Source organism: Peromyscus maniculatus, chromosome 3 (assembly GCF_049852395.1).
Source record: "Peromyscus maniculatus bairdii isolate BWxNUB_F1_BW_parent chromosome 3, HU_Pman_BW_mat_3.1, whole genome shotgun sequence".
In the NCBI taxonomy this organism is placed as follows: Eukaryota; Metazoa; Chordata; class Mammalia; order Rodentia; family Cricetidae; genus Peromyscus; species Peromyscus maniculatus.
Window position 1 is genome coordinate 137,580,241 of NC_134854.1, and position 26,914 is coordinate 137,607,154.

At 39.1% G+C, this 26,914-nt stretch overlaps 1 protein-coding gene across 4 annotated transcripts in view; it reads left to right on the forward strand.

The window, feature by feature from the left end:
• The window catches only part of Pparg (peroxisome proliferator activated receptor gamma), a 131,871-nt gene that overhangs the window by 2,699 nt on the left and 102,258 nt on the right, over positions 1 to 26,914 (forward strand). For all 4 annotated transcript variants that reach the window (XM_006978521.4, XM_076567638.1, XM_006978520.4 and 1 more), the window contains exon 2: positions 21,419 to 21,491. The gene's annotated coding sequence lies outside the window, so the exon portion shown is untranslated. The remainder of the gene's footprint in view (positions 1 to 21,418; positions 21,492 to 26,914) is intronic.

Sequence of the window (26,914 nt, forward strand, 5' to 3'; positions counted from 1 at the left end):
ATTTCCTATAATTCTCTGAAAAATACGGATATTTGTCCATCGGCCTTGTCAAGATCCTCCTGTGTGAGGAAGCTATATAAAGGCACCACTGTGAGAACATATATAAGTATTAGCGGTGTATTTCATTTCCTCTTCAGATTATGAAGCAGTTGTTAACAGCAGGAGACTTTCATAAAAATTTTGTTAAAATAATTTCCCCCAAATGTTTCCATATTTTCACAGCTTCCATAGGGTCTGTAGGTGCCCGGTGCATATGTTGGCCATTCCAATTTGTGTCTTTTTGCTAGGTTTATTGTCATTTGAGCTTGGAAATATTCTCTGTGTCATAAAGTGAGGCAAATATACTGGAAGAAATTTCTGCTTTCATAGGATTCCACTAAGCAAATATTTGTAGTAGATTAAAATGCGCTAGTCAAGACAATTTGATTTAAGTCAATAGTATATAATTTTAAACATATGCTCAGCCCACAAATTGTCAAACTGAATTTCTCTTTTGCTTTTCTTATTTTGTGGCAAATTTCCCTGTTATCTATTACTTCACTTCACTCTCTTTCTTAATGCCTAAAAGCGGCAAAAAGAGCAGCGGCGTGATTGCCTACAAAGATCATTAAAAACGGAACTAAGTTGACCAAACCCAGCAAGACTGGTTAATATGTCTCACCACCATATACCATGCGTGAATTAGTTTCATAGCATATGAGGGTTTTTTTTTAATTAATTTTAATTTTTTAAAAATCTTCCTGGGCTTTCTTTGTCTAGTATTTGCAGTGTTCTCACAATACAGAGGTAGATTTTGAAGAGTTATACAATATATTTAAAAGTTATTTATTTAATAAGCCAACATATTTTAAATTTTATTTATCCAGCACATGTAACTGCATTTAGAAGGAGATCACAAACACAATAGGCCGTATTTTGGTGAAATGTATGACTCATGTTAAGATACTATCCACCACTAGTATGGTATATCCTTAAATCATTGTCTTAAGACCTAGGTTTGTGTGTTCTTACTATTTCATTCAATTATACATACATGTCAATATTTTAATCTCAAATATTCTGTTTAGAGTTTGGGAGTTTATACTGTTTATTTCAAGCATTATGAGCTTTCAAACTTTCTATACTTGGAAAGTTGGGAGTTTTCAAGTTATTAATCTTTGTTTTTGTTTGTCTGTTGATTTTTGGTATGGCTGCAAGCCTCGATCTCTTCAATAAGAGCTTGGCCCTGAATTTAACTGAGCTGATATTCTAAAGACGGCCTACATGCCTATCTAGGTCAGCGCTAACTCCTTCACAAATCTGACTGGTGTGCTCTCTTACTACTTTTGAGATAACTGTTGAGAAAGATGATAATGCCTGTCATATTTTAGCCAATTCAAGAAAAATTTATAGAAATATTTTCCTTTCAGCTGCAAATTATGTTCCCTATTCCCTGATGATTTTTGGACAAAAACAACCATAACATTTTTTTCCATCTTTATGAGTCTTTCATAGACAAGCGGTCTTTGTGCTCATACTAAGTTTCCAGGGCGGCAGGCTTGTACATTTATTTGATAAACCCTGCTCTTTATGGATTTTTATGGTACACTTTGAGAGTATCGAATATATGTTATCCAGGGCAAGTTTATTTTACCAAACATAGTAATATCCTTCAGCTCCAAAGGTTTACTACAGTTTACAACACCTAAAAAAAACACATAATGCCTTGTGCTAGTCATTAAAACTGTTTGTCTGTTTGTTTTTTACAACAAACACTAACCCAAATCAGCTTTTTGAAAAGCTTGATAAGTCACTTGTGCCTGCTAATAGGCCACCCACTTACTGGCAGGGAGCAACTGGACAAGCACGTAAATGGCCGTACATTTGAAGCCCTCCACGGATTAACATATTATTTTAAGAGACTTTCTTTCCTATGCAAGAAACGGACTTGGACAGGATTCGGCAGCCTAGGCCGATTCCAATTAGTACCTCAGTGAGTTGTGTGCTTGCTGAGTGGGTCGAAAGAGGCTTGTGCGTCGTCGTACTGGGAGTGCCGGGGAGAATTGCTGTGGGGCTTGAACAGCATGCATGTCTAAGATTGCTGTGGGGCTTGAATTGCACATCGCTGGAGGAAAAAAAAAAAAAAAACCTTCCAAGACCTGGAATTAGCGGGCTCAAGTAGTGTCGGAGCTGCAAAGTTAGGGCTATGGAGGCAGAGAAAGGCTCAAGCTGATGTTTAAGTGGGGGTGAGTGTCTGTGGATTTCTCTTTGGGAGTGGGAGCCCGGATTCTCATTAACCTCTCTGCCTTCTTAATAGTAAGTACTGTTGGGGCTCCCTCAGAGTCTTGGCTCTCCTTTCAAGCACACCAGTGACCAGGACAGTGACTGAGAAATCTTTTTTGATAGAGTATAATGGATTTTTCTCCACTGCACCCTTTCAGACACAAAAGAAAGAGGCCATCAATCCTTGCAACTTGCATTGGTGACAATAAATTTAAACCTTTGAGGCAGAATTTAAACTAGATAATAGAATGAGGTTTTATTGTATTTAATCATTTATTTTCATTATTTATTTAGGTATTGGAAGTCAAACTTTGGCCCCTCTCCCAAGCAAAGTAGTGCTCTGCTACAGTTATACCCCTAGGCCCCACTTTATTGTTTTTGTGCTGTTTGTTTGGTTTGAAGTACTGGTAATTGCATGTGCTAGGCAAGTGTTTTATCACTCTCCAGCTATAGTTTATATGTTTTATGTGGATGCTTGCTTTGCTTGCATGTTTGTCTGTGTACCACTTGTATGGCGGGTACCTGCAGAGGTTGGAAAAGGGTGTCCAATCCCTTGGCTTACAAATGGTTGTGAGTCACTATGTGGATGCTGGGAATCAAACCTGGGTCCTCTAAAAGAGCAGCCAGTGCTCCTAACTGCTGGGCCATCTCTCCAGACCCACTTTATTATTTTTAGAAAATAACTTCACTGCTAGGTTTAACTACTTAAAAAAAATCTTAATCTATGAACTTATAGAATTATAATATGGAGATAAAGTGTATTGAAACAGATTATCTGACCCCTGGGAAGAGTTCATGTTGGCATGGACCTGGAGTGAGGAGTCCTTCTCAGTTTACTGCAGATAAGGACAAGGGCAATGTGAGGGAAGTGGAGAACAGGGGAATACCCTGAGAAGGTGGGGGTAGGAGCAGAACATACAGATCCTGCTCTTCTCTGCTCTCAGGCACAGGTCGTGTGCTTACCACCGTGTCCTAGAGTGTAAGATTAGCTTGAAAGACTTTCCCTGTTCTATGGTGACATCTCAGGCTTCTAGAATCACTGAAATTCTAAGGTTGCCTCTCTCTGTTACTCTTGCTGGCTCTCAGGTAACTTGTGGAGAGAATCTAGCAAAGGGAATAGAGACAGACTATTCTTTCTTCCTGTGTGTTTAAGCAATACATTCTCCTTTATAGGGAAGGCAATTAGGACTGTGAGACTGAGTGCTGGGATGAAGTTCTGGAAAGAACTCCTTAACTTTGACCCCACCCCTGCAGCTGTCATTACCCCACTGAAAGTGCATTGTCATATGAAGGTCTGGAGACCACTCCAAAGAGCCAGTGTTCCAGGCACAGTTACCTGACCACCTCTCAGAAAAAGAAAGGTTGCTTCCTAGATTGCTTGTTGCCTGAAAACACAGGTAACATTCATGTGGAGTTGGAAAGAGAGAGTAGAAATCATGTTTGGCAAATGCATAGAATCACTGCACTTAGGAGGGGGAGGAAGGGCTCATATGTGGAACTGGATAAAGGGGGTTAAAAGAAGGGAAATAAAATAAGGTAATATGTCATCCTTGGCAGCAAAATATACATGAGACCAACTATGTGTAATAGCAGTGATAAGAAAAGATAAATTATTTATTTGCCTTGCATACATAATTTTTCTTTTAAAAATCAAGACATGTACCTAAGAAATGGCTCATTGGTTAAAGGTCCTTGATGCCAAGCCTCACAACCTAAGTTTGATCCTCAGGACTGGCACGGTAGGAGGAAAGAATGGACTCCCGAAGGTTGTCCTCTGAACACATACATAATAAATAAATGTAATTTTAAAAATTTAAATCAAAACAGATTGCAGATGTTCCTCAAACTATTTTCAACTCAAAAGAAAATAAACAGTTATTGTGCAATAGCATTTCACCTAGGAAATGTCATCCAAGTTCAGAGCTGTGAGCTGGCAGTTGATAATGTAATCAAGCACTATACTATCAACCCCTCGTTATGCCCTTGATTTCCTCCACGATGCCACACTAATTCCCTACTGTCTTCATGCTTTAGTTCTGCCAGACCTTTAAAGCACCTTCCTAATAGAGAGAAGTGAAAGGGGTTTTTCAATCACTTCAGTGGGAACATTTGACTAAGAAGAAGAAATGGTGCTTAATGCTCTGGCAGATCCACTTCACACATACTCGGTTTTCTTCTCTTTGAAATAGTTACAGCAGCTCAATAAAGCTCTGTCAGAAACCAAAGCTTGGTGGCCACTTCCAAATCAGCCTTATTAGTTCTGTGAGTCAGCTGATTGGTGGGATAGAAGTTAAGAATGGCCACCATCACACCCTGTACTAGTGTTATCTGCCATTAGTGTTTTACACAACCTTTCCAGTTTGTGAACCTAAAACTGAGAATCCCAAAGCCTCACCTAACTACATCTTGTCCCTTTCTTGCATTTGATAATAACCCGTGTAAACAAGCTTTTGAGTGTGTGAAAAAGTATACCCATATGAGTTCTTTTTCTTATTTTGTATACTGGTTAAGGTTAATAAAAGAGAACACAACATGTGAATGATATAAATATAAGTGAAGTTGAAACTTCAAAAAATTATTTGCATATGTCAGAATAATCCAGAAAAGTAGAGAGTGCACCCAGTCAAGCATTTGGCAATGGAAGATTGCTACATGTTTCCTTGAAGCATTTGGAACGACTTAGTAACATCCTGATTTTATTTAAAGGCAATATAATATTTTAAATTTTATGTTCAACAGTGTTCAGATTCACTGGGTTTTAGGACTGCACAAGTAATGAGTGAGAAGTTTCTTAAAGGAGGGTACCAATGGGGTTTATTCATCTCTCTGTCTCCAGCAAATAGCACAGTGATTAGGAAGTGCTCAGTAAACTTTCTCTAAAAGTATAAGGAAGGCTAGGGATGTAGTGAAGTTGGGGGAGTGCTTGCCTAACATGCAGAGCACTCTGGATTCAGTCCTCAGCACCACATTAATACAGACAAACCAACGAACAACTTGGAATCTTAGCACTCAGGAGGTAGAGGCCAGAAAATCAGAGGTTCACCATATTTCTTGGCACTACACAGTGAATTTGGGCCAGCCTGGATTTATTCGGCTATATTCTTATCCATAGCTTATGTGATATTCTTTACTATATTTCACTTCATTCATAGAATCCCTGGGAACTAACCTGTGAAAATCACCCTCACTGGCTTGCTAGATTACTTAGAGAGACTCAGTGCTATTGTCTATAAGTTCCTGTCAAGATAGGCCAATTGGTTGTTGGTAGCTCCTGTTACTGTAGGCTAACTAGATCTCTGAAACGTGATCTCACTGGTTCTTTTTGTCTTTGAGTGGCAGTTAGGAATCCTGAGTCTCAAAGATTAGATTTTATACTATCATAGGAAAGGATCTAGCCCTGGAGGACTAGTCTATGTTAAGTACATAAAACAATTCTCAATTCCAGTTTAATGAAAGTTGACAATGAGCCTTTGGTAGAGATTTTTAGTAACGGTTTTGTTTCTTACTCTAAAATTCTTTGATTTGGGGACTGCAGCCAGGGGTGTGGCTCAATGCTAGAGGGGTCTAGCATGCAAGGTCCTGTAGACAACACACTATGATTTAGGAGCTGAAGAACTTTGTATTTACGTATCTCTGACGTCACTGTAATTTAGTTCAGGCTGTGTAGAAAGCAGTTGAGCAATGTGTTGTATTCTGTAATGCTATACCCCCACTTCTGAGGCTTTTGCCAGAGTGCTAGAGGATACAAGAAAAGGCCAGATACAAGAACTTCGTAAAAGCATTGTTATAAGAACCCATATTTGAACCAGCCATGGTGGTATGCACCTGTGATCCCAGCACTTGAGAGGCTGCAGCAGGAGGATTGCATGTTTGAAGCTAGCCTTGGCCATATAGTAAGATCCTATCTTAAAACCATGTTTACAAGTGACACAGATATTCAGCAACAAAGAAAATAGTGAACTTTTTAGTTTCTCTGTGATCCTGATCAGTAAAGTTCAAGGCAAAGCATAGGTATCCTTTAGCTAGATAAATGTAAAGGCACTATATGAGTTTTTACTGTTATACCCAAATTTTATTTCACGCTTAGTTTTGTTTCCCATATTGGATTTACCCATGCTCTTTTTATTTTTGTGACTTATTTGGGAATGAAAAAAAAACCTTAAAATCCATCTTTTTTTTAAACAGTCTCATAATGTTCACAGCCATACATAAGGTTCAATTTTGCAGATTTCTTATGGCCTGTGATCTTTTAGATCTTTAGTGTGTGCTGTCAAATAAAGTTTTGAAAAAGTTTGCAGAATTACTTTCTTTTAAAGCCCTCCTCTTTTAATTTTTTCTTAAAAATATATATGTATTATGCTCTCTTTGTTTTTTTTCCCTCTCTCTCTCTAAAACTGAATGACCCCGTGAAAGAATTATTTGGTTTTCTAACTCCAGGCAGAATGTTGAACATGTAATCATAAATAGTCACTGAAGAAGAAGCCTGTTAAAGTAAACTTCCCTTATCAATGAGACCTTGATACAAAATGTGATAGAAATACTGTACATAATGTCTTGAAAATAGCAAGGAGTAGGTTTCCCTAAATCCCCATGAGCCATGAAAAAAATCACATATACTTACATAGATATACACATATACATACAGAGTACAGCAATAGTCCTTAGACTTTTCTTTCTTTTTTTTCTAATGTATTGTTCTAGAAATTCCAGAAGGAAAATTTAACTGCTTTTGCCTTTGACCCAGGTTATATATTGTTCTTGTCCCTTTCATATATATATGGCATCAGCGGCTTATGGCTTAGAATACTCTTTCCATCTCAAGGTGTTAAAAGTCTTCTAGAAGTTTTATATCAGTGATACTAAATATTTTCTTTGGCTCCCAAGTTCCTGCTGATTTAGTCCCTAATGTCAACCAATGTGAACTGTAGCTAACAAGACTTCAATTTCTAGGTCTTAGAATCTATTGGTAGAACAGACTCAATGTCTTGACACCTTAGAGTAAATCCCCCGAAGCTTTTCTGTGGGTGGATGCAGTATGAGGCATCAAATCCTGAGCTTTGAGCATGCTAGGTAAACTGTTCACCACTGAGCCACCTCCTTAACACCTCACATCCTGTGTAGAATGACCATTCCCTAATCTAGTTATTATAGCTACTTCACATTTATGAATTAATAAATTGCCTTATTACCATTTATGTTTGGTATTTAAAATAACAGAAAATATTGACCACTTAGAAATAAATTCTGAACCTGAAATGAGTGCAGTACACAAGGAAAATACATTTGAAGAATTTATGTGAAATCAGATAGAATTTATTTCCCATACATAGTGCTGTGGAATATTGAGAGAACCTCAATGTAGGCATAACCACAACTTTCAGTTTTGGCAAATGTTGCTGGCATTTTTTTTTTTTTTGGTTTTTCGAGACAGGGTTTCTCTGTGTAGTTTTGTGCCTTTCCTGGAACTCACTTGGTAGCCCAGGCTGGCCTCGAACTCACAGAGATCCGCCTGCCTCTGCCTCCCGAGTGCTGGGATTAAAGGCGTGCGCCACCACTGCCCGGCTTTGGCATTTTTATTATATCCCACAAACTTCATCTTTACTGAATGACCACTGACTTTAGGAACCATGTATCTTTACATCGGGATCAAAATCTGTTTTCTGAAAACACAGTCACATAAATGATGAGACTGGAGCTTGGGAGACTAAAGATCACAAATGTGCTGACTACAAACCTGCATCTAACACTGGGCAGTTAAAGACCCTGGTTCAGAGATAAGAAAATGACAGTGACTGAACATACCATATACTGGCATGACTGCCCATACAGCCCATTCCATGTGTTGACTACTGCTCAGAATGGTCTCTGACCCTAACAAATATGTATAGATAACTCATTTGACTTTGATATGAATATAAAGCTTTAAATATCAACATTATAGAGTATTCAAATTGCTCTTAATCTTCACCAAAATGAAATGTGAGTGGAAGACAGACTTACTCTGATAAGTAATCTGATACAGTCTGTCTTCTGTACCACATTACATTTGCTGATTTACGGGAAGAGGTGTCATTTTTATGCTTATGTTCCTGCCATGCATTATTAGAGTGTAGGGAATGTATACCACAGCTCTTGTCAACCTTTTTACTGATCTGTGCACTATATACCTTCCTAGTTCTGGCCTGCAGCAAAGGACAGGTGCATCCAAAGTCCTTGATATGTACTTCTCAACTTGATTTTTAGGAACAACTTTGTGCTTTTTCAGTATCATTTGCACATAGTTCTTAATATTACTACTCCCCAAACTGTCAGGGAAATCCCAGAATTGCTCTTTTTTAATGTGAATTCACATTCTCGATAACATTTTTAGGAAATGTGAAATTAACGTCAGAAGAGACTTTCACTTTGCTCACTCTGATACTCTGGAGCAGGTAAAGTGAGACATGAAAAAGGGAAAAATGTTAATTACAGACTTCAACATTCTGCTTTAGCTCTCCTTGTTGTCCTGGTCAGAGGAACAGGTTTCATAATGGCCTAGGGGCCTGAGCACTGTTTTTTACATTCCTGTTTGTAGACTTCCAATTGCAACTGTGGCAAATTCTGTTTAGTACAATTGGGAAAAGTTTATAATAATGCACAGCACAAATGTTGCTGAGACTTACTATCTAGGCATCATGTAAGACTGATTCCCTTTCATACTTTTTGTCAGGTTGGATAAAACACCATCAAATTTTGACCTATCCATTGGCTTATAATGAACAGTAATCTTTTTTTTTTTCTAACAGTGTTTCTCTGTGCATCCCTGGCTGTCTTGGAACTCACTTTGTAGACCATGCTGGCCTCAAACTCATAGATCCGCCTGCCTTTGCCTCCTGATGAGGAGATTAAAGGTGTGTGTCACCATGCCCAGCTTTTAATAATAGTAATTTAATTGCTCAGCTATTTCATATATGAACCACAAGTACTATCATCATAGTTATTTAATAGTTAATCTTTTCCAAGGAAGATCTATATTAATGAACAACTTCAAAGTATCAGACTGAGAAACTGATTTACATATAAAAGCAAAACCAAAAAATAAGCCTCTTTAAAATATTGCCTTGTGACATCTCTGGACACCCAATTCTTCCTTGTGAGCCTTCATCTGTGGATGTGGAATGAAGGTAGGAGTCTGTTTGCTAAAGCTGAATGCAGGGAACCTGCACCCTCTCCACCCTTAGGCAACCTGCCATTTTCCTCCTCTTCTCACACCTGTTCAGCTACTAGGGCAAAGAAACACTGACTAGATACGTGCAGGTCCTTTTCTTCCAGAAAGGAGCCCTACAGGAAGGATAAAGAGCCAAAGCGGGCTTGAGATGTTCTCTCATTTAATTACCCAAACTTCAGTTCCATTTTCGTACTCTTTCATGACTTGCTGCACACAAGGAATTAAACACCTGTTTAGGTAAGTTTTTGGTTCCGAGAAAGACACAGAATACCATAGCTGGGAGTCTTGAATCTGCCTAAGTCCCAAAGGGATACAGTTGAAATGGTTAACTAGCAACCCACAGCAACACGATGATTCAGGGCTGAAAATGAATGTGACTGAAATTCAAAGGAGGGAGTAGGTAGCCAGGAAAAGCCCTGCAGAGAAGAGTTCAGAAGTTCAAGAGGGTCGCCTTAAAAAAAAAAAGTGCGAAAAATGGACAGAGAAAGAAACAACAAAGAGCCGAATAGAGCAGATCTTTTCACAAAGATGTGGGCAGATCAGGGTAAAGTCACTGCTTCATGAACACGGGTTTCCTTTGGGGATGGGGATGCTTTGGCACTATATCAAGGAGATTTAAGCTGCATTTCTTTTCTTTTTAATGAAGTACTGAGAATCAAACCCAGGCCATGTGCATGCTAGGCAAGCAGCTGACTACCATGCCACGTGCCAGTTCCTGGCTGCATGGCTTTTCCAGTGTTCCACTGGCTGCATGGCTTAGCCAGTGACCCTGATCTGACCACTGCACATTGTGTACATGTATTGAAATACCATCTGTACTGTACACTGTATACAATCATTATGTGTCAACCAAAGACAAAATAGACAAGAATATTCTAGATACTGCTGTGTTATATACTCTGAAATGGATAATTTTATGTTTCTTCAAAAATTAATGTTCCTGGCTTGAGATAGTCAAAGAGAAAGAAAAAAAAAAAAAAGAATCTCCCGTGTAAGAAAACCAAGGCTGGAATAGTGACTAAACATAGCCCCAGGGGACTCTACACAAACAAACTGGAGGTGGAGAATCCAGGGATATGAGCAGGCAGAAATGGGGTTGGAAATGTAGATCTTTCAGACCGATGAAGAATGGTCTGGAATGCAGATAGAGGAGTAGGGGTTTTATCTTAGCAGTGGGAGATTCCAGATCTTAAGAAGTTGGAGATGATTTAGTCAGAAGATTAACCTGGCAGCTGTATGCAAAGAAATCCATCAGGAAGCTGTTAAAACATCTGGACATAATGTGTGGAACACCTGTGGAACTGAAGACAGAGGCCCACCTGAGCCGTGCTCTGAAGTACCGGTATAGTCTACACTCTGATGCACACTGACCTGGAGCAAAGGAGGACAGCTTTGAGGTGACACTGTCATAGAATTCAAGCATATGCTTTGACCATTCATCAAAGTATCCACAGTGTGCTGCAGAGAGAATGCCTTTCACCCTCAAATTAGATCCATACTGTCTTGAAGAGTAAACTACTCTGGGGACTTGCCATAGGTTTTAGGGTACCTTCTCTGTGTATCTCTTTATATGTTGGACACAGAGGCTATTACATTAGGCAAGACAGAGCTGGTCCCTTTCTTTATGGAACTGTTACATAGTCTCTATCAAAGGGTAGCCAGCCATTAAAGAGAGTCATAGTTCAGCTCAGTGTAAGGAAAGAATTATAATAACTATAGCTATCCAGCAGTGGGAAAGGCTGCTGAGCAGGCAGAAAATGCTTTGTCATTAGAATCCAAGTGAGTCTCTTCTAAGATGGCTTCCCCTACACACTTCCTTCATAATTAGCTACTTTGGAACATGAACATACGCTGTTTTTAGCTTTTTCATCAGTACTTATAAATAAGCTTATGTGAATGCATGTGCAAATTTGATTTTTAAAAGTATCCTACACTTAGTTCCACAGCTGGATGTGTGTGTGTGTGTGTGTGTGTGTGTGTGTGTGTGTGTGTGTGTGTGTGTGTTTTACTGGGAACTGAAACCAGTCTCTCCTATATGCTAAGCACATGCTATACCAATGAACCACACCCCCCATACTCTAGTTCTCCAATTCTTTTTAAAGAAACTATTATTTTCCAATGCTTTCTCAGCCGTTCATTTATTTCCAATTTTAATATTTATAGTAAGTTCCTCTTTCATGTGATGTTTTTCACAAGTAATGCAAATTTCTGCAGAAGTGAGTTACGTAAATCTAAGTCAAGCTGCTGACCTTTAAGTCATTTGTTTTTCACTCCTGTGATGCAATGTCATGATTGAACAAAACCTGATGTGACTACCCACTCAGGGATATCTCTGGGGTGCCTTTTTTTTTTCATTTTTAAAAATTAGTTCTTTGAGAATTTCATTCAATGTGTTCTGATCACACTCACTCCCCTCAGTCCCCAGATCCACTTCTTCGCTGCCCACTCAACTTTGTTTCCTTTTTCATTTTTACCTATCAAGTCCAATTCAGGCTGCCTGTATGCTGTTGATATGTGGCTCACAGCTGGAGCATGCTAGTAGAGCATGCTGGGAGAGCTACCAGGGACTACACTCTTAAAAGAAACTGACTCCTCCTCTCCCAGCAGCCACCAGTTTCCAATAGGTTTTTAACTAGGGATGGGACTTGGTGCCTACCTCCCTTTTCCATGCTGGAGTGGGATGCTCTTTTGATGTGTGAAAATAGATAGCTTTTATTATTCAGCCTATTTGACTTAGTCATTACAAATATCAAATTGTGTCTCTCAACATTTAGTAACTAGACTTACTACTGATTATTTGCATTTTATAATATGGTAACTTTTTAGACTCATGTATATATAGGAGTGATATCCTCAGTATGCTTTTTGAGAAATGTAAGAATGTTTTAACCCAGATGAAAAACATTCTTTTCATGGGGATTATTTTAGTGCTTGTAATGTCAGGTGAACAAAGAAGGTTGTCTGCAGAAGAAAAAATGCATTTCATTTCATCTCTAGTAAAATACCTTGTTAAAAGTTGCCCCCCCATGGTGTATGAGTAAAATAGGTTATGCTTTTCACCAAAATGAATATAAAATTTTGACATGTGCCTAAATCATTACCTGCTAGATATTAGGCACTCAAATATTTATTGAACATTGTTCAGTTATGTGAAATGATGGTTGATCAGACATCTCAAGTGAAAATTTAGTGTCTGAATAGGCATAGTAGTAAGTAAGGAGAGTTTAAGTTTCGAGAAAAGGGAAGGCACTTTCCTTAAGGTGACATTTAGATATAATTACCATAGTGAAAGTTTGGGTTAAATAGTTTTGGGGGGTATCTTAATGTCTATGCAATATTTAAAATACCAATGATAACTAATTCTGATGGTTAAATTCAAAGCGAATACATACTGAATCTAAGCATGCGTGTTATTATTGCTGAATGGCTAGGAACCTCTGAGCCTCTCTTCTCTTTCCGTCACCTTCCTTTCTGCCCCTTTTCCTTCCCTTCTTTCCTCCCTTTCTTCCTTTTTGTATCTCCCTCCTCCTCTTCCCCTCTCTCCCTCAGCCCTCTCTTTCCCCTTACTTCTTACAGTATCTCTGGTTATTAGCCCCTCTTCCTTGCCCTATTGTTTCATTCCTGATGCTTCTTCTTTTTTTTTCTTTTTGGTTTTTTTTTTTTTTTTTTTTTTTTTTCGAGGCAGGGTTTTTCTATGTAGCTTTGCGGCTTTCCTGGAACTTGCTTTGTAGACCTGGTTGGCCTCGAACTCACAGAGATCCGCCTGCCTCTGCCTCCCTAGTGCTGGGATTAAAGGCGTGCGCCACCACCGCTCAGCTCCTGATGCTTCTTATATTCTCTTTTCTGAGGTTTTACAACTGCTTCTTCTGAAGATTCTTCCTTTGCATTTCTGTTTCTCAATGCCTATTATTATCTCTTCCCTTGGTCAAGACTTTGACTGCAATGTGGAACTAATGTGTGATTTTAATCTATTAATCAAAAAAATCAAAAAAGGGATGCCTTTCTTTTGAATTTTTTCTGGTCTTTCTGACAGAACGTGGTTTCCATTGATTGTTTTCCAAATGGGTTTTTTAATTCGCTAATTCTCAAACTGTCTAAAAGGGGCCAATAGGCCTTCACCCACTGATGTCCTAGTTAAGGTTACTGTTGCTGTGATGAAACACCATGACCAAAAAGCAAGTTGGGGAGGAAAGGGTTTATTCAACTTACACTTCCACAGCACTGTTCATCATTGAAGGAAGTCAGAACAGGAACTCAAACAAGCAGGATTCTGGAGGCAGGAGTTGATACAGAGGCCATGGAGGAGAGCTGCTTCCCATGACTTGCTCAGCCTACTTTCTTATAGAACCCAGGACCACCAGCCCAGGGATGGCACCACCCACAGTGGGCTGGGCTCTCCCCATCAATCGCTAATTAAGAAAGTGGCTTACAGCTAGATTTTAAGGAGGCATTTTCTCAGTCGAGGTTCTTCCTCTCCGATGACTCTAGCTTGTGTCAAGTTGACATAAACCCAGCTAGGACAACTGGTAAATGCTTGTAAAGCACAGTAGCTTGTTGAAGTAACTCCTGATTGTCTCTAACAACTTTCACTTCTACCCTTTTTCCCCAAACAGCACAGAAAGCAGATGATCCTTGAACCACTGATTTGGGGTTGTGTCCTCCCTCACATGTGCAGTTACATAAGAGAGTCTGTCGTGTTCATCCTGTAGCTCCTTGTCTAGAGCAGCAGTAATGAATAGCAGATGCTCAGCAGATAACTGCTGCTTTAATATAATCATACCCACAGTCTGTTTCCCAGTCCTCAATAGCTCTCATAACTCTCTTGTGTAAAATTACTCATTAGGGCATCTTAGTCTATAAATTATTTATAAATGGAAGTATGTGATTCCCTGCTTAGAGCATTTTTAACCCTTCATTGTACTGCTTAGCCTACCACATAGTTTAAATCTTTAGCCAAAATGTCACTTAATCATCTTGCTGAATGACTGTTTCTTAATTAACTCAAGCAACAAAAAGATAAGCTAGTTATTGAGAGTTATCATTAATATTTATTGATCAGCAACCCTATTTCAGGCTCCATTTAAAGCACATTGATACAGGATCTTACTTTATTCTTCCAACAGTCCTATATTATATATGGTGCTAAGGTTATGTACAGGAATGGGATGTAGCTCAGTAGATAGAATATGTGTCTAGCATGAATAACACCATGGCTTCCATCCCCAGAACTGTATAAACTAGGGGTGGTGACATATGTCTCTATCTCAGCCTATGGGGAACTCAGAAATTCAAGGACATCCTTGGCTAATAGTGAGTTTAAAGTTAGTCTGACCTACAGGAGACCCTGCCTCAAAATAAGGTGGGTGCGTGTTGTGCATTTTGTACATTACTGAGGTCAATGCGGAAATAGGAAGGGACCAACTAACCTGCCAAATGAGAAAGCTAGGATTTGAACCCAAGCAATCTAAACCTGGCCACCAAGTCCTACACAGGAGCCTGATTTTACAGTATTGGAGTTCCCAGAGAATGAAATATCTACAGACACACACATACCCCCACTACCATGCCTTGTGTAACAGTTAGATATAATATAGGCTAGTTGTTCTAGTTCACTGAAAGTCAGTCTAGTGTGTGATAGTGACTTGAAAATACAGCGTGCTTTTGTGTTGTTTGTGACAAGGCAAATGAGATTACCAAATCTTTGATGTATATTTAGAAACTCCACTATTACCTAAAATCAACCACTCGGGGCAGGACAACCACTGTCAAAATTCTCTCTCTGCCAAGTAGTGGTGGCACAGCCTTTAATTCCAGGCAGAAGAAGCAAATCTCTGAGTTCAAGGCCAGCCTGGTCTACAGAGAGTTCCAGGACAGCCAGGGCTACATAGAGGAACCCTTTCTTGAAAAGGGAAAAAAATTCTCTCTCTATCCCCCACCTTCTTTCCCTTCTGCTTTTTAATACAAATAAAGTCACTTTATTTTGTTATCTGAGGATATAACAGTCAACTGAATAGTAAATTTTATAAGGTTGCTGTAAAAATCTAAGGTTAACTGGCCTTGATTGAGCTATACCTCTAAGGAATCAGTCTTCATGGTAAGAGGCAATAGGGCAGTGAAAAGTCCAGTGGAGTTTGTATCCATGGGAGCTGGCTCCAAAATTTATATGAAATGTAGTATTTGCATATAATCTGTCCATATATTCCTATTGCTCTAAATTGCCTTTATATGTCCTGTTATGTCTAATACAGTGTAAATGCCAGAGAAATTGTTCTACTGTGTTGTTTAGGGAAAAATAACAAGACAAAGGTTGTTATATATTCAGTATAGGCACAGTGGTTTTAGAATGTTTACTTATGATTATCATGGGTATGTATGATATGTGAGTTTGGACATACACATGCCATAGCACGAGTGTGAAGGTCAGAGGATGGCTTGTGCAGTTGGCTCTCTCCTACCTTTCCATGGCCTCCAAGGACTGAATTCAAGTCATCAAACGCTTTACCTGCTGAGCTAGCTCCCTGGCAATGTATTTTTTTTAAAATATTCTCAGTGTGTAGTTGGATAAATCTTAGGATACAAAATCCTTGGATATAGAGGAATGACTACATTTATCTTGGAATAAAAATTACTAATTTGAATATGTTTTCATACTTCCTACCTTCCCCCAACACACTGTGAGGAACACTGTATGATGGAAGAAGATTGCTTTCCCTACCTTTAAGAAGATACAGCTCAGTTTGCCCATCATGTATGAACTCCTAGGTTCAAGCTCCAATATCACACAGGTGTTTGTGCATTCATGTGTACACACACAATCTTCCCATGTCAGTTTCTAGACTTTCATGATAAGGTATTAATAAAAAGGGGCTGGCCATGAAGTGCTGGCAAAACTGTGAAGCTGATGTGCTAAGTCAAAGCTCAAAGAAGAAGAAAAGGGGAATTTTCTGAGCTGGGAGTGGAGGAAATGGTTAGGCAGCAGGGTGTTAGTGAAGACTAGAGAGAATGTGAAAAGAATTTAAGGGGAGGGCAGAAAGGGCTGCTTGTGGGTAGAAGCTGAATCCTATTCACTGGATTTTTCAAAGACCCAGGTAAAAACCTGGCATTGTCTTGAATGTGTTGAAGAATGAAAAATATTCCCATTAAGTGATCAGTTATGTTATCTTTTAGTCCTCCCTATCTCCTGCCTCAGTTTACCCATGCTCCCCAGGCCAAAGTCCACCCTCCAGCCCACATTCCTTAACTGTGCTTCTTTGATATTTCAGAGAAAGAAGATAGATTTGCTTGGCTTGTATTAAGTTTGAGATGCTGGGAGCACTTCAGCAAGAGATGAGTGCTCCAGACATAGTGGCCAAAAGATTTACAACTCTTTCTTGTTTAGTTTGGGTTGGGTTTGTGTTTTGTTTTTGAAGCAAGGTCTTGCCATGTAGCTCAGGCTGGCCTAGAACTCATGATCATCCTGACACAGCCTCCTAAGTGCTAGGATTATAGACCTGCCCACCATGTCCAGTGCGAACTTAGAGTTTTTGAGAGCACCTTAGAAACTACACAAAGGAAGGTGTACCATGCTCAAGAGTAGAAAGAAGAAAGCCAAAGGACTTTAAGAATCTAATAGTAGGACAGTCTCAGAAAGAACAGGCACAAAAGAAGTAGTGGGAAGGTAGGATGAAGCAGCAGTATTCAGGAGCCCGCTTAGATCAGCTTGTAGAAATTAATTGTAAAATGTAAGGGTTTTACTAAACCAATTTTTAGAGACTTCTCATTAAATATTAGATTATATGAACTTACAATCAGACAGGTTATGCTAAAAAACAGACACACAAAAAGGATATTTCCTAGCTCTTACATTGCTGAGATTTGTCATTTTATTATGTCTGTGTGGTGGACATTCTGCCTCAGCGATATCATGCTGGAAGCTTGAAACCCATGCCTTACACCATAGAAACTCACAAATCCTCAAACCAGAGCATTTTCTTCATGCCAGGAGGGCTAATGAAGTGTTTTCTCACTTCACCATTTCACCATTGGAAAACAGTAGAAATCAAGAAGTTGAATGGGTTAACAACAAAGCAGCATATAACTAGTTTCGGTAGAAAGTTCTGTGACATCACCCCAGTGCACTGTATGGAGGAACAGAAAAATGACAATTGATGAATCCACTGTTTGGGTGAAGCTGGGAATAATGAAGCTATGTGAGTTGCTATTGATGATGTGTGGTGTTATTTAATTGTGAACTACATTAAGAGTAGTTATATCTTAATGTCTTTTATAAAAATCTCCAAAAACACACTACACACACATTTATTTTCTAGTGAAACCTTCACTATTGGAAAAGGAACTGGTTATTTATAGACTACACCTCAGGAAATACTGCTGTCATATTTCACAATTAAGTTGTAAGTTTGAGACAGATTCTTGTTATTCATCTTTCTTAGTTTTTAAAAGAAATATTACCAAGAACAAATGTTGAGTTAATACTGTTTGGTGCTAGGGTTTGGGACCCAGGTCCTTGAGCATGCTAGGTAAGTAAGGTATCACTGAGATACATGCCCAGCCCAACAGCTCCCTTACCCACTCAGTCATGTCAATAGCCTTTTTTTTTTTTATGTTTTCTTCTGTGGTGAGCGGGAAGTGTTAAAGTTTGGTATCAATATTATGGTACTTAAAAATTAATATAGTCAGCGGGTGGTGGTGGTGGTGGTGGTGGTGCACGCCTTTAATCTCAGCACTTGGGAGGCAGAGTCAGACAGATCTCTGTGAGTTTGAGGCCAGCCTGGTCTACAGAGCGAGATCCAGGACAGGCACCAAAAACTACACAGAGAAACCCTGTCTCAAAAAAACAAACAAAAAAATTAATATGGTCAATGTAAAAGTTTTTACTCATAGTTTAAATATGACATCTCTTTCTGCAGCATTTTAAAAGAACATCTGTAAAATTACTTTTGGCAAGAGGTTTTTGTTTTGTTTAATTTTGTTTTTTCAGTGGTGATGGACATTGAACCCAGAGGCTTGTGGGTGGTAGGCAACTGGTTTACCATTGAGTTACACCTGCAACCCTTTGAGGATATAGTCCTTCCTGGATAAGTTTTTGATGATTTCCTTTTTTTTTTTTTCCTATCTCTTGGGTCAGTTTTCACTGCTCATTCCAGTTCAGGCAAATTAATCTGAATAAGTTGCTCTTAGCCTATATTGTTATCTATGTGATTCTAGTAGAAAGTCCTATTTCCTTTTTTTTTTTTTTTTTTTTTTTTTTTGGTTTTTTGAGACAGGGTTTCTCTGTGTAGCTTTTTCGCCTTTTTTGGAACTCACTTGGTAGCCCAGGCTGGCCTCGAACTCACAGAGATCCGCCTGCCTCTGCCTCCTGAGTGCTGGGATTAAAGGCGTGCGCCACCACCGCCCGGCTGAAAGTCCTATTTCTTATATGAAGCAGTTGAAGGAGTAGGCAGAAATAGTCTGGCCTATTGTGAGCTTTGTGTAAGTGCAAAGCCATGATTAGTTTCTTCACAGCCTGGGTCTTCAGGTTTTAGGGAATTAAATGGATTGATCATCCAATGAACATAACATAAACATAGAATGTGAAGGAGCTCCATACACTGTCCTCAGATTATCTCTGTCCTGTGTCTGTAGACTATGCCTTGAAGACACAGAACATCTGAGTGGATCCAGACAGTAGAATGGGGTATGGGTGATGGTTGGAATACTGCCTACCTCCAGAGGTAGTAGGAGCTGGCCTTGTTTTCTGTTTGATATAACTCTTGGGGTCACAAGCCTTGAAGAGATAGCCGTTTCTATATTTCTGTGTATTTTTTTAAGAGCGAGAAAGAACATGAAGTTGGATGGGGGAAGGATCTGGGAAGATCTGGAGGATGGGAAGGAATATGATCAAAATATATACGTGAACATTTTTTTAAAATAATAAATGAATATTACTTTCTTTTTGTCTAGTTCTTAATGAAGTCATATGTATTTAAGGAGGACTGGGAGCAAGTTTCAAGGAAATTAATATTGCTTAATCTTAACCTAGATCTTCAAATTTTTTTGAGGTAGTTGTAGCAGGAATCTAAAAGTTCTTATTAATAAAATCAAACCCGAGGCCAGTTATTGGGGTCAATGCTGGTAGATCAGAGAGACAGAACAAGCCACAGCTATCTCACCTCACCAGTTCCTCAGCTGGTCCTGTTTCCTTAGACTGGAAGCTTCTGTGTCCTCATCCCAATAGCTCTCAGCTGAACTGTGTTGCTCCAAAGCCTGAAAGCTTAACCAGCCAAATGCTTAACCAGCCAAATGCTTCTAGTTTCTGGTCCTCACGCCTTATATATCTTTCTGCTATCTACCACCACTCCCTGGGATTAAAGGCTGGCTTTCTTGGATTAAAGGCGTGTGTCACCATGCTTGGCTATTTACAATGTGGCCTTGAACTCACAGAGATCCAGAGGGATTTCTATCTCTGGAATGCCAGGATTAAAGGTGTGTGCTATCACCGCCTACCTAGTGGCTTTTCTGTTCTCTGACCCCAGATAAGTTTATTAAGGTCCACAATATTTTGGGGAAAACAATACCACCACAGGTAGTGGTTTTGTTAATTCATTTCTTTATTGATATTTTTATTTTGTTTTCATATCTCTGAATCTTTTTTTAAATTTTACCTTACACACTTTAAAAAAAGTCAGAGTAGTGGTTTCTTACAGATAAAGCATGTGTTAAATATGCTATACGTAATAAGCAGTTTCTGTGTGGATGCTGCCTTCACTGTTGACTAGCAAATTAAGTGTTTATGCAAATCATTATGGTGGAAGCCAGCAGCCACAGCCAAAATACAAGGCATACAGGCAGAAAGTGCTGACAATGAGCTCTTCCTGTAGAAGACTATCCCACTCTGAGAACAGAACTACAGCTTGCTAGTGATACTGAGATACTGTTAAAACTTGCCTGTTTTCAAGCAGCAGTACTGTGCAATGCTGGGGAACACCAACAAGCAGAGCTCATTGGCTGAAGTTCATGTTCTTAAATGTTAGAAATAACAGAATGGGAAAACAGTTCATCTTCATGATGTAACATTTTTACACCATTCATCATGTAACAGAACAGTTTCTGTCAGTTCCAAGAAGTCAGAAAAGCAAGTGTTGGAGTCTTGTGTATGTCAGAGCGTGCAGAAGGTTAGGTCTGCAAGCTGAGGCTCTCCGGCCCTCCTGATAAGGCTCTTGGCACCGGATGCTGTTTTGTCTTTACTGAATGTCCTATTCTGGGCTCCCTGAGCATTTTAAGAGACAAGGATGTGAATCATTATTTAGACAATCTGCTCCTTTACAGACCTTCCTCTGTAAAGTCTGCTTAGGGTGGCGTGTACTTCATCTCCTATACCCAAACAGGCTGGGGCACTCTACTTTGACCTTAGACTTCTTAATTATGCAGCTTCCAGGTGAAATCAAATTTCAGTAAACATCAGCTTTGCAATGTACAACTCTTATCAGACTTTCATCACCCCCCACCCAGGAACTGGATATGGACAGCAGGCCTCCTGTTGTGGTTTCTATCAGTAAACCATACCCAAAGCCCTCAGCCCTGTCTTTTGAGCTTGCTAATCCTTTTAAAGATCTAGTTTTTCCTAAGTCTGAGTGGTGATATAGTTATTATTAATTTGATGTATTAATTGGGTGCAATAAAAAAGTTTTACATCGTGTCAGTGATCTGACTGGTAAAGCAAGAGGAACAGATCAAATGCCTGTCTCTATTATGCAACTATTCTGAGATTTTTTTCATCCTACGTGATGCACAATGAATCATTTGATGGTATGTTGGTTATTCTAGAGAATATAAAGCTTTAAATGTGCAGGAAAAAACAAATACTGGGATGAAAATTAATGTGTATATTTGCATTTTGGCAGCCTGGGTTGTCTGAGGATTTTGAGTACCAATGAAATTTGAAAATATTATTTCTTTTTAATTATTCAGATTTGAAAGAAGCTAACTGTGAACCACTGATATCCAAGAAGGACATTTTTTAAACAAGGACAGCCCTTTACTGGTATGTACATCAGAATTTATTATATTACATTTGTATTTTAAAAACATTTATTTTTTACTGCCTCAATACTTTCTCCTACATAACTTGCCTGTTAGCTGTGGTTCATAAGAGCATACTTGTCTAAGACAAAACAAAGATAGGAAAATGCCCTAGAAGTTGGGTATAACACAAATATTTAAAAATAGTCCTCTAATCTCTTATTTTTATACTCATGTAATGACTCCAAGTGCATTATTTTAGATTCTTATACTTATGATTAAAGTTAGATAAATATATCTTATCTGGTCCTCATAGGCCATCAGCCCTAACCTCTGATCAGACAGAAGTAGGCATATATATATATATATATATATATATATATATATATATATAATTCATTCATTCATTTTGAGGAGAATTGCTAACTTCAGCTTGTACTTACATGAAGATACTTCCTCCTTGGGACTGACTAGCATGGGGTATGACTTCAGGGCCTGTGGACAAAGTTCTGGGAAATCCATCATTCCTTCAAGACCTGATTCTAGTGTGCTAAGGCAGTTCTTACTCCCCTAGTGTGCATTTTTGCCTGGAGACCTAAGTTACCCTGAAACTTTATGTGGTTTTAGGACTATTGGTTATAGTCAACAAGGGAAGTCACAGGATGGCCCATTTTTCTGAAACCTGCAGATGCATTGAAAAAAGAACTGTCAGATAAATACATTCACAAATTAATGCAGACTGTGTGTGTATGTGCATCAGTGCATGTGTGTATGTTCCTTAGCTCTGTCCCCTGAGAGGACCTAGATAAGAGCCTCGTCAGTAGCAAACCAAACTGTGGAGTCCAAATGCCATTTTCTCCCAAAAGAAACTGGAGTTCTTTGTAGAAGAGGTTGATTCAAAAGCTGAGGCAAAAACAGTCCAGCATAAGCCTGGAGGCCTATTTGGTGCCAGAAGCCAGGGTGTGCTCCAGAAGAGTCAGGGTGGGAGGAGAGAGACTAGCAGCCAAAACTGAGACAATTTGAGCAATAAAACCAACCAACTGTGGAACTGCATTATAGCTCCCCAAATGAAATATATGCAAGAGTTCTGACTGGTGTAAATAATTACAGAGTAAATGAATAAATGGAGGTGGAGAGAATGACAGCTCTTCTTTACAGAACTCAGTAAGAAGTGAAGGCAATAGAAAGTTGTTGTCAGAGAACCATAGCAATCTTTGCTGCAGGCTGGATCCACCAATGAGCACTGACTTTTGAGGGTGGGTAAGAACTTAAGGAGAAACAGGATATGTGCACAGCTTCCAAGTATTTCCCCCATGTGTGTTAATTACAAACTGGAATGAAGAGACTTACAGTGCAGAGTCCTGGCAGACACCAGCCAAAGCCAAGCAGCCGAGGTCAGTATCAACAGTAGTTAAGACAGTAAGCTATCTGCCCTGTGAGGTATCCTGAGAGGGACACAGGACATGTTTGGTATTCTTCCCAAAAGTCCATGACCTCAGCTGAATCATGAGAAAGCATGAGACACACCCTGAATAGAGACAGCTTAAGAATTCCGGAGCAACATGCTTCAACAGCATCAGAGGCATAAAAGACAGGCCAAGATGGAAATCTAAAAGGTCAGGAGACATGGCAAGAGGATGTGGTGGATCCTGGAGCTGAAGAGGGACTGATACTAGTGAGAAAGCTGGAGAAATCCAAATAAGGGTGAATATTACTACATCAGTTCATTTTTTTATAATTGTGCTAGGGTTTGAATATGTGAACTGTGGGGGAAGATCCACAAGATTGAGATCTGTCACCGTTTTATTTGTTCTATAAGCCTGAAGTTAAATCATTTCCCAGTTATGAAATATTTGGTGGTGGTTTTATTTATTATTTATTTAATTTATTGCAGTTCTGGGGATCAAATGCAGGGTCTTGCACATTCTAGATGAGCATTCTACCACTGTTACATCCCTAACCATTAAATATGAAGGTTTTAAAAGTCACATGGAAATCACCAAATAATCGTTCTCCTTGGTTTTCACTAATTTATACAAGTAGAGTTTCTGTTTGTAATTCATAAACAAGCCAGAGGTATGAAGCAGGTAATTCCCCTTTCTCTAGAGTGGCTTGTTTTGTCTGTTTGTTTGTTTTTGTCTTTTTATGTTAGAGGCTAAACCCAGCTAAATGCAAGCTAAGCAGCTTTCTCCCACTAAGCGTTCTCCCTAACCCTTTTCTCTCTTCTTCTGCTGTCCCCACCCCTCTCTCTACAAACCTGTCTCTGGTCAGTCTACTTCAGATAGCAGCCAGTTACTTGCATCTTCTTAGAGAACCATGCTGAAAACCCCACAGCAATGTCCAGGACAGCTGAGGGCTAGAACATCTGCCCAGCATGTATGTGTGTTACCCAGCACCCATGTATGACTGGGGACAGGGGATAACAGATTCCCAGCTCCACAAATCTGCACTTGCCTGGGAACTAACTTTTAGCAAATTGTTTAATCTAGCTGAGGACAGGATAGGATGTGAATGTTCAAACAAGAACCTCACAAGTTTTGTTTTTGTTTTTTAAATTTCATCCATAAGCTCTTGATCCCCACTCTTTATTACCTAGAATCTTAGGAGCAGCGAGATGACAGAAGACTACTCGTTATTGGTAAGAAAGTCAGGGAGTGCAGTGAGTACAAGTAACACTAAGAGAGCTTAGATACTCAAAGGAAATCAATAACAGCATTAAGTTTGCTTTGAACATTGATTTAATCTTAGAAAAGCCTAAGTGATTTAAAACAGAGAGACCAAACCCTTCCAAATGAGGCAAATATGCACTTTGGCATCTGAATGAGTGATCTAAATTCAGTTATTTGGCATGAAAATTAAATGCTAAGTATTTGGAATTTGACCCTGAATTTTTTTTTTAATCTCACTTGCATGTTTAACCAACTTAGTAAACTGCATCAGTTAACAGTTTTTAGGTGAAAAGAAGACTAGCAGATGTACCTAACGCAGTTAGATTCATAGACAGTGGAGTGAGGACAGCTGGGGACTACTGAGGCTGGGGGCCAAAAGTGAGGCTTGAACATGGAATGGGAGCAGTTTCCATTTTACAAACTGAAGAAGTTCTGGTGATACCTACTCACCACTGTGAATGTACTTAACACCACTGAACTGATATTTCAAAACACTTAAAACACATAAAAATGGGGAAAATGATAAATTATGTATATGTTACTGTAATTGAAAAAAAAGAAAATACAGAATTTTTCAGTAGTTACATTCCCCCCCCCCCGCCCCCCCCCCGCCCCCCCCCCCCGGCGCCTTTACCCTTGGGAAGGTTTTGTTTTTAAACCTAGGGATGGTTTTCTGAACATAATTTGCCAACTGGCAGTTTAAATGGCCCCTGTGTCATAAATTGTGAAGTTCAAAGAAAAACTCAATGAGTTGCTTGTAGGTTAATTTACAACTAAGGCGGATGAATCTATACAAAGAAGAAAAGCCCCCATAAGAAATACGTTAACGGATGGTAAGGAGAAAAGAGTGTAAATAAAAGATATTTGAACTTGTTTGGGCCTAGTGATTTTATGACAGAGGAATTCAACTATAGTTGTACTGGGTAGAGTGAATCACAACTCTATAAATCGCTAATAGGACACAACAATCTTTATCGGTTTCTATGTGTGACACAGGCAGTATTGGGGCATGTTCTCTGTACACAGCTCTGCCTAGCTGACCTGATGTGCCTGAATTCAGAGCTTTGGGTTAAAATACAGATTATACATGGCATTAAAACCTTAACAGTGGGCAATTGGTATGTTCACAGCAACATGTAAAGCTAGCATAAATTACTTTGAATTTTAGCTAATGGGTTTGTTTTGCTTTTTTTTTTTCTTTTTTTCTTACTTTTCTTAATTTGATAGTGCTGGGGATTAGACCCAGGGCTTTCCAGACTCTTAAGTACACACTTTACTATGGAGCTACAGTCAAGGCTTACAGTCATTTCTTTTTTTGTTTGTGTTTTTTCTAAGACTCATTTTTAGTACATTTAATTATGTGTAGGTATGCATGTGCATGTGGAAGCCAAAGATGTTAGATCCCCTGTAACTGGAGCTACAGACAGACAGTTGTGAGCTGCTTGATGTGGGTGCTGGGAACTGAACTTGGGTATTCTGGAAGAGCAGCAAATGCTCATAACCATTGACCCATATCTCTAACCCTTTTGTTGTTTTGTGAAACAGGATTTCATGTACTCTAGACTGGTCTGGAACTCACTATATAGCTCAGGCTGTCTTTACAATCTTCTTGCCTCACCTCCAAAGTGCTGGGATTTCAGGCTGCACACAGTCCCATCTATCATCTATCTATCATCTCTCTATCATCTATCTATTATCTATCTATATCATCTATCTATGTATCCATCTATCTACCTATCTCTACCTCACTCTCTGCCTCTCTCTCTTCAGAACGAGTTCCATCACAAGGTTTTTATACATATATACAATGTACCTCTATAATATTCATTTGTCCCTTTGTCTCTCTTATCACTTCATTCTAAACACTTTTATTCCTTAAATCTATGAAAATATGTTTAAAATAAAAATATCACGGCCGGGCGGTGGCGGCGCACGCCTTTAATCCCAGCACTCGGGAGGCAGAGCCAGGCGGATCTCTGTGAGTTCGAGGCCAGCCTGGGCTACCAAGTGAGCTCCAGGAAAGGCGCAAAGCTACACAGAGAAACCCTGTCTCGAAAAACCAAAAACCAAAAAAAAAAAAAAAAAAATCACAATCACACAAAACTTTCTCCCATAATTTTTCTAGTTCCTGTTAACGGATATGTTTTCCCACTTGCATATCCCACTTGGCTCATCCTGCTCTGCTGCTAGGACATTTACATTTCCTCTAGTTTCTCCCTGCCTTTCAGATGTGTTCTTATGGTGACAAGATTTTCTATCGTAGTGACTGTAGTGACATTACCTAACTTACTAAGCCAGGTTTTAGGTGCTGTTTGTTTGTTGTTTTTGTTTGTTTGTTTTGATTTGATTTTTGGATGAAAACGCTATTATATATCATAAATATTTCTTGGTACATATTTCATTTAATTTTCAAGGTTGTCTTCTTCAGTTAAGAGGAATTGTTAGTAGAAGTGCTTGGGTAATTATATTGTTTTTGTTTCATTGGGGTACACTAATAACAAATGAACAAGTTCAAATAACTTCTTTTTTCTTGTTCTCCACCACCCAAATGCTAGGATTAAAGGCCTATGCCTCACCATAACCAGCTTGTTTAAATGAATTAGCATTTACCTGTGTTTTTTGTGATTATGTAATAGTGGACAGATGTGAGGAGTACAGAGGAATAAAATAACACAAGTGATTTGTTGTTGTTGTTTTTCAAAAAAAAAAAAGCAGGGTTGGGATATTGCTGAAGTGGTAGCGTGCCTCCTAGTACACAAAATCGCTGGATCCCCAT